The sequence below is a fragment of the Cibotium barometz genome, chromosome 28 (assembly GCF_041138505.1).
Source record: "Cibotium barometz isolate CiBa-2024 chromosome 28, ASM4113850v1, whole genome shotgun sequence".
Taxonomy (NCBI): domain Eukaryota; kingdom Viridiplantae; phylum Streptophyta; class Polypodiopsida; order Cyatheales; family Cibotiaceae; genus Cibotium; species Cibotium barometz.
The window spans coordinates 28,847,256-28,854,313 of NC_141073.1; positions in this window are offsets into that span (position 1 = coordinate 28,847,256).

Below are 7,058 nucleotides of genomic sequence, written 5' to 3' on the forward strand. Positions count from 1 at the left end.
GCCGCCTTTCACAGCTGCACCTCCGCCTCCTTGCACAGCCAGTCAACTTCTTGCTGCCGGCATTCGGCCACCTCTCCCGTGGGTGAGCTGACGCCACCTGCCTCACCTTCACCGGCCACTCCTCAGCTGCAGCTCAGCCGCCTCAGCCTGCAGGCCGCCACCTTCGGCCACTTCGCCTTCGCTTACACACCGCGGCCTCTGCAGCCTTCGCTTCCACACCGGCCACTTCTTCTACTGTGGTGGGTGCTTTCGCCTTCTCGCCTTCTGGCCCCGTCGTCGGCAGTGCCTGGGCCTGCGCGGCTAGCTTCGTGGCCCTTCAGCGAGCTCGCCTCCCCGCCTTCGCTCGCCTTCTTTTCCACACCTCCGCCTCTGCTACTCAGCTGCAGCCGCCTCAGTTGTTTGCCACTTCTTCTTCGCCGCCTCACGTTCTCTGCAGCGCCCACCCTTCTGCCAGCGCTTGTTGCTGTCCTAGCACAATGTAACAAGTCTACATCTGCAAGCATAATCTTCATGTGTGGCTTAAACTAGTGTGTGTGGAGTGGGTATCTGTACAAGAGAAGTAGGCCAGGGTGAACAGTTTCACATTACATTTTTGTTCTCGTATCATAAGCGATAGGTACTCTTTTATAATAAAATATTGTTTAAGAAAAAAAAACAAAAGAAAAAAAGAAAAAACCCCCTGCGGCCTTATCTGGCCCCTCCTCTCTCTTTGTAATCTTCTTTTTCTTTTCTAATCACTAGCTCCGAGATTCCACACTCGTGCTAATCCTAAACCTAAAAACAAAAAGAATTAGTGGTAGTAATGCAAGCTTCTCAACCGGTTTTGAGTCTTCTCCCCGGCAGCGGCGCCAATGGAGAGACGGAAGACTCTCTACACTTATAGCAAGAGTAGATAATCCACGTATAGCTCAATCCAATGGGATTTGCATCCCTTTCGGAGGTAGGGATTCAACCCGTACCAGTGCAGAAGCTTATCCACGAATGGAGAGAATGCTATGAACACCACTACCTTGACATAGACTTTACACACACAAGCTCAATCTTGCCATAGCTCATTCACTCATCATCCCACTCATTCATGCATCCAATACAAGAAGAAAGCCAAGCTAATACATACACAAGCTCAAAGCAAACTTCATTCTCAAGCACTTACTTCCCTAGCATGCACACAAACCTTGAAGCTTAATGGAACTTGAAATAAACATGCATTCTCATTCACTACTCAAGCCATGCCTTGCCCATGGATAAGCTACAAGCTATGGAGAAGCTTAAGCTTGAATCCACTACCACACAAAGCCTAATAGAGAATCCACAAGCATCAACAAAGAAGCATGCACACTAGAGAATAGAAATGAGAAGAGAGAAAAACATCATCTCATTGCATTGAATTAGAAGAGCATTGCTCATACAATAGTGTAGATGGGGAGAGAGAAGAGCTTGAACCTCTATGAACAAGAGGGAGAGCTAGTCTCAAGAGAGCTCAAGCATGAGTTTAGCCCAATGTGTCCATAAGCTCTCAAATGAGCCACTTTTATACTAAAACTCCCAAAACTTCCCATGTGGGATTATTCTCAAGCCCACTCCCACACTCACCTACAACTTGGAACTCTTTACAAGAGCCCTAAATAAGAATGTCAAGTCTCTTGTTTTCCTGCTTCCATCTTTGTGTTGCATCCTTGCGTTGATCACCACTCGTCACGCAACAGCATCCTCTTTACTTTCGGCACACCTCCATTACCTACAAAAAATCTTATGCTCGGCCTAGCAATTCTTGGCCACATATTGTGTATGTGTGTAAAGACTTTGTTCCCAATGAAGCAAGCATGATCTTTCTCTACCCTCCATTATTTTATCTGGCCCACCATTGTAAATAGACCTCACAGCCCTCTAATCATGATGTGAGTCACAGGAAAAATTAAACGATTTTCAATTGAAGAGAAATTTCATGATGGACTTAAAGAATAACAACTTACACAACTTGATCATTGTATCCAATCTGGAAACATTCGATCAATGTTGTAAAGAAGCAGTACGTTTAGATGACAACATGCTGGAAGATGATCATGCTACAAGTTGTTCCTAATCTAAACCAAGTGAAACAATGGTGGCAAAATAAAGATTGATCTTGGAATTGTCATTTCCCGAATTCTATGTAGCCTTGCTTAAAAGCTTTAAATCAACATCTCTAAGAGAGGATCAGATCCTTCAAAACCAAACATCCTTAATACCTCTACAAGTGAGGAACAAAATGCCTTATGTTAAGTGCAATCACTATGACCATCCCAATCCCCATTGGGCATACAAGGCACGTATTTTTCTATACTGCATATATTGTAAAACCTTTGATCATGATACCAAAAAGTGTTCCACTTCATCCACAATTGACTCAAAACCTCCATCTCTCACGTGCGCCAAACAGAAAGAGTCCAAAGGATAGAAACTGCGCAGGAAGAAGTTAATCGAACACTTCAGTGTTTCTATTGTCGTGGACCTCACAAGGTGGCACATACTATACAATTTGGAATATTTCCATGCCCACAGTCACTGACACTTTGCAACCCATGTGTGAACGATGTGGCATTGATCACATGTTCCAAGATTGCCCAAGACGAGTTGCTTCAATGAACTTGTCTCACAAAATACAACTCTTAACATCTTAAGTATACAAAACGGGCAATTGTCCACGATACCCTTGAATGTGGTTACACGGTTACAAGCCAAGGCACAAGAAACATTAAAAAAGAACGCAAAAGATAATACCTCAACATGGGTAGAAGAACATGCTTTAAAGCAGAACCCAAAAGAAAAAGCAAAACCTTCTAAACCCAAGAAAAATAAGGGATAACAAACTATCGAAACTAAGGTTGAAGTAAAGGACAGGGAAAAGGAGCTTGTGGAGGACATAAACCCAAAAGAGGACATAAATCCAAAAGAGCCAAAAGATACACATGATGCAAAAGCATCAAAATCAAAAGCAACCACAAAACCCATATGTACGACATAGGATACAAAAGCCCAAAAGAAAATTCGATCTTGTCGCATGGACAAACATAAAGAAAACTTGACAATCCAAAGAAAGTCAGAAAATGAAACAAGTTCTAGTACGTCCCTTAGTGAGGATGAAACAAGTTTTGATTCGTCACTCAGTCCCCTTCTTACATACCAATCAAGAAACTAGAACCCACCCAACCACCCCAAATCGATAATAATGATCACATGACATATGCGAAATGCAAAAAGCAAGCTCAGGAGAGCATGCTTAGCTTGGTTGAATGTCTTACAGAGGATCACCGGTTGTGATTGATCCTCATAATGCCAATCCTAAAAAAACAACCAAAATACAAAGCCCAGAGGAGTACTGCTTCCCCTTTCAAGAGGAAGACATACTCTCTACAAAAGAGTCATTTGAGATAGATTGCACGAATTATATGCTTGAGAAAGCACGTGAGGAATTTAATAATTTCCTTATAAAATTAAAGAAGTATCTCAAACTCTCATTTGGAGGAATGCTCTTATCTCATGGTGGGTGGTAAAGCCAGCATAACATCAACACTTGCACCTTTAAGGGCTCAACATGAGTTATACCAAGATATAAAGAACTCCATAGAATAGGACTGTGAGGATTCACAAGTTTCCAAATAAACCTCATTAGAGGGCCAAGTGTGCCAGTGTACACATTGGGTACTCTTGAAAAAGTTGAGAGCCATGGGAATATGAAACAGAAACATGATCTGAAACTGAAACAAAAATTGAAACTGAAACAAAAACTGAAACATCCATGGTTACTCTTGAAGATTCTATCATGATATGGTTGGATTTCCCTACAGGCAATAATGTTAAGAGCAAATGCACATTATTAGCCCTCCAACTAGTCATAACATCATGATAATAGAGACTTGGGTGTCATTGTTGGGACAACCCAAACTCATCCCTAGAGACAATGGTCTTGCAAAAGGAGCCAATGGACAAAACATTGAAATTCTTGGTTCTTTTAGCTATGCTACTCAAACAATCGTCGATGGTGATGTGGAATTTACATTCCATGTTACCCTAGATTCCCTTGAGTATGATGTCATCCTTGGTGGAGCTTGGATACTTGACTCATTGTATTCCATAGATGAATCCATGCAAATAGTCATCTTGAACATTTCTGTAGGTAACTTACAATTGCTATTATGGGAGGAAGAGACCTTGGAGGAGCTGGAACTTCCAATATATCTTACTGAAAAGATCCCTAGGATTCTGGTTGGACTGAAAATTTCAAATAAAATCACCACAACTCAAGCACAGCTTTATCCAACACGAGAACACAATCTCATGACCCTCGAGTTATGGGATTTATTAGGTCAACCAACACTCACGGCACATCTTGAAAGAATTCCCTTTACACAAGACTTGAACATGCCATGTTTGGGGTACTTTGAACATACAATGTATATTGAAACTAACCCCCTTACTTGCAAGTTTGTTGTGGTTGAGTATGTGTTGGAAGCAGATTTGATCTTGGGACATAAATGGACTATTGCTGCCCAAGCACCACTGTGCTTTGCTAGCAATAGAGTCATCATAATTGTCAACAACAAAAGTCAATACCATATTGCAAGGAAGAGGATCCAACTTTAATGGACTTCTACGATGCTGAACGCAAAAGGTTACAATCCTCTTCCACAGAATCCCCTCTACATAATGACCTACCATCTGCGTCAACCACCAACTCCGATAAAGCATCTACTCCTTCAACCCCATCTTCACCAATGATAGATGCCAATACCTCTTAATCAACAGCTATTCATGATGAAGTTCCCACAGGGCAACCATCTATCTCTAACAAGGAACTCAAAGGAAAATCCCCAGAGCCTATGCCTCTTCATCGACAAACCTCACCAAAGGAGACAACCGCATGCTTGAAAGCCTCATCATCGTGACAACCACTCCATAAGAGACTACTCTCATCGTCATCAACAATTCCCATGAGTCTCAAACCTACAACATCAGTGCCAACCAAAGTCAAGGAGGGCCCCAAACCTTCCACATCAACCCAAAAGAAAACTCCACTAAGACAACCACAATCAAGATATCTTAATAGTATTAAGATGTCGGTGGAAAAGCAACTTCTTGTAGCTCAAGGCTACTATGAAGGTGCCAATCAAATTTGGGTGCCTTGACAGTCAAAGCCTATTGACCAAGGTAGCACTCAGAGGCCAAGAAAAAAGAAAAGTACTTCACAACACCGTCCACAAAAGCCTATGCGAGTTCCTCAAAGAACTCCACCAAGTCAACAAGTGTGGGTACCAAAAAGATTACTGCAAGCACAAAGGTACTACCAAAGTACTAACGAAGGTTGGATTCCCAAGCGCATAACAAAGTCCCCTAATCTTGAACAAAGAAGGAAGCCTCAAAACCAAGAACATCCACCACTTGTTTATAATGTTAATCAAAGATGGGTGCCAGTGTGCATGTGCTTCAACAAAAACAAGGATACTATGATGGTAATCCCGTCATATGGTTGCCAAAATCGAACAATGTGAAGAAAGCCTCACCACCAACTTCAACCCCAACAGCTTCACCTAAAGTTCGACAAGAATGGAGGCCCAAGCAACAACAAGCAAATTACTCAACCACTCTCTTGCATTCAGCACAGCTACACAAGAGCTTGTGTGTTCAAGCAAACAACCAGCAGTCTTATGAAAAGATGCAGGGGGGAAGAGAGCTTGAGCTCTTGCAAGCACACACACACACTCACAAAACCCTAATAGAGAACACACAAGGTGAGAGGCTGAAAATCTTCTTCTACTTCACTCAACACCACTCAACACTCCATATACAAGATAAGAGTACACACAATATGAAAGGTACTCAACCAAATACATACACGGGTTCTCTATAGTGTGAACCCGACTAAATGAGCTGGCGCTATAACTATGCCAGTCTCTAGAATGGCTGTCACATAGCCTGTCATCCCACTGGCCGCATATCACCCAAGATCTCACCAACCATGCCAGTGGTGTAAGTGTGGGGCCTATCCCCCAGGCGGGTCATCAGTGGCCACCGTCTCACTAGACGAGCTCGATATCTCAACACTCCCCCTCGAGCTCAACTCCATCTCATGTACACCAAGCGAAGCCCTGAATCTGCGGAGCTTCTCTATACCCAATGCTTTGGTGAAGATGTCAGCTACCTGATCCTCTGTGCTGACATAAACAAGGTCAAGATCTCCTGCCAAGACCTTCTCTCTGACGAAGTAGAAGTGGACCTCTATGTGCTTTGTACGAGCATGAAAGACTAGGTTTCTGGCCAATTGTATACTGCTAATGTTGTCACATAAAATGACAACTTGTCTATCCACTGATAGACCCAAATCTCCAAGTAGCTTCCTCAACCAAGCTACCTCACATGCTGCCATAGCAGCTCCTCTGTACTCGGCCTCTGTACTCGATAGAGCAACCGTAGACTGCTTCTTGCTGCTCCAAGTCACAGCAGCACTCCCCCCAAAGAAAACATGAAGCCACTAGTAGATCTTCTATCTGAGATACTACCAGCCCAATCAGCATCTGTGTACCCATGTACACATATCTCTGTCCCAGTCTCATAGAATAGTCCATAATGCAAAGTAGACCTCACATACCTCAGTATGCGTCTCACTGCATCCAAATGCGGTTTTCGTGGAACCTGCATAAACTGACTCACCAACCCAACAGCATAGCTCAAATCTGATCTGGTGATCGTCATGTAGATCAAACTTCCTACTATGCTCCTGTACATAGTAGGATCCTCCAAGATCTCTCTTGAATCTGCACTCAATTTGCCATTCTGATCCAATGGCACAGAAATAGGCTTACAGCCTGTCATACCATACTTGGACAACATGTCCAAGCCATACTGTCTCTGCAGTAATGCAATACCATGTGGTGACCTAATCACCTCAATGCCTAAGAAATATCTGAGCTCCCCCAGATCCTTCATCTCAAACTTCTGTCTAAGCAGGATCTTTACATCAAAGATCTCTGTATCATGGTCCCCCGTAATGATCAAGTCATCTACATAGATGACAACAAGCA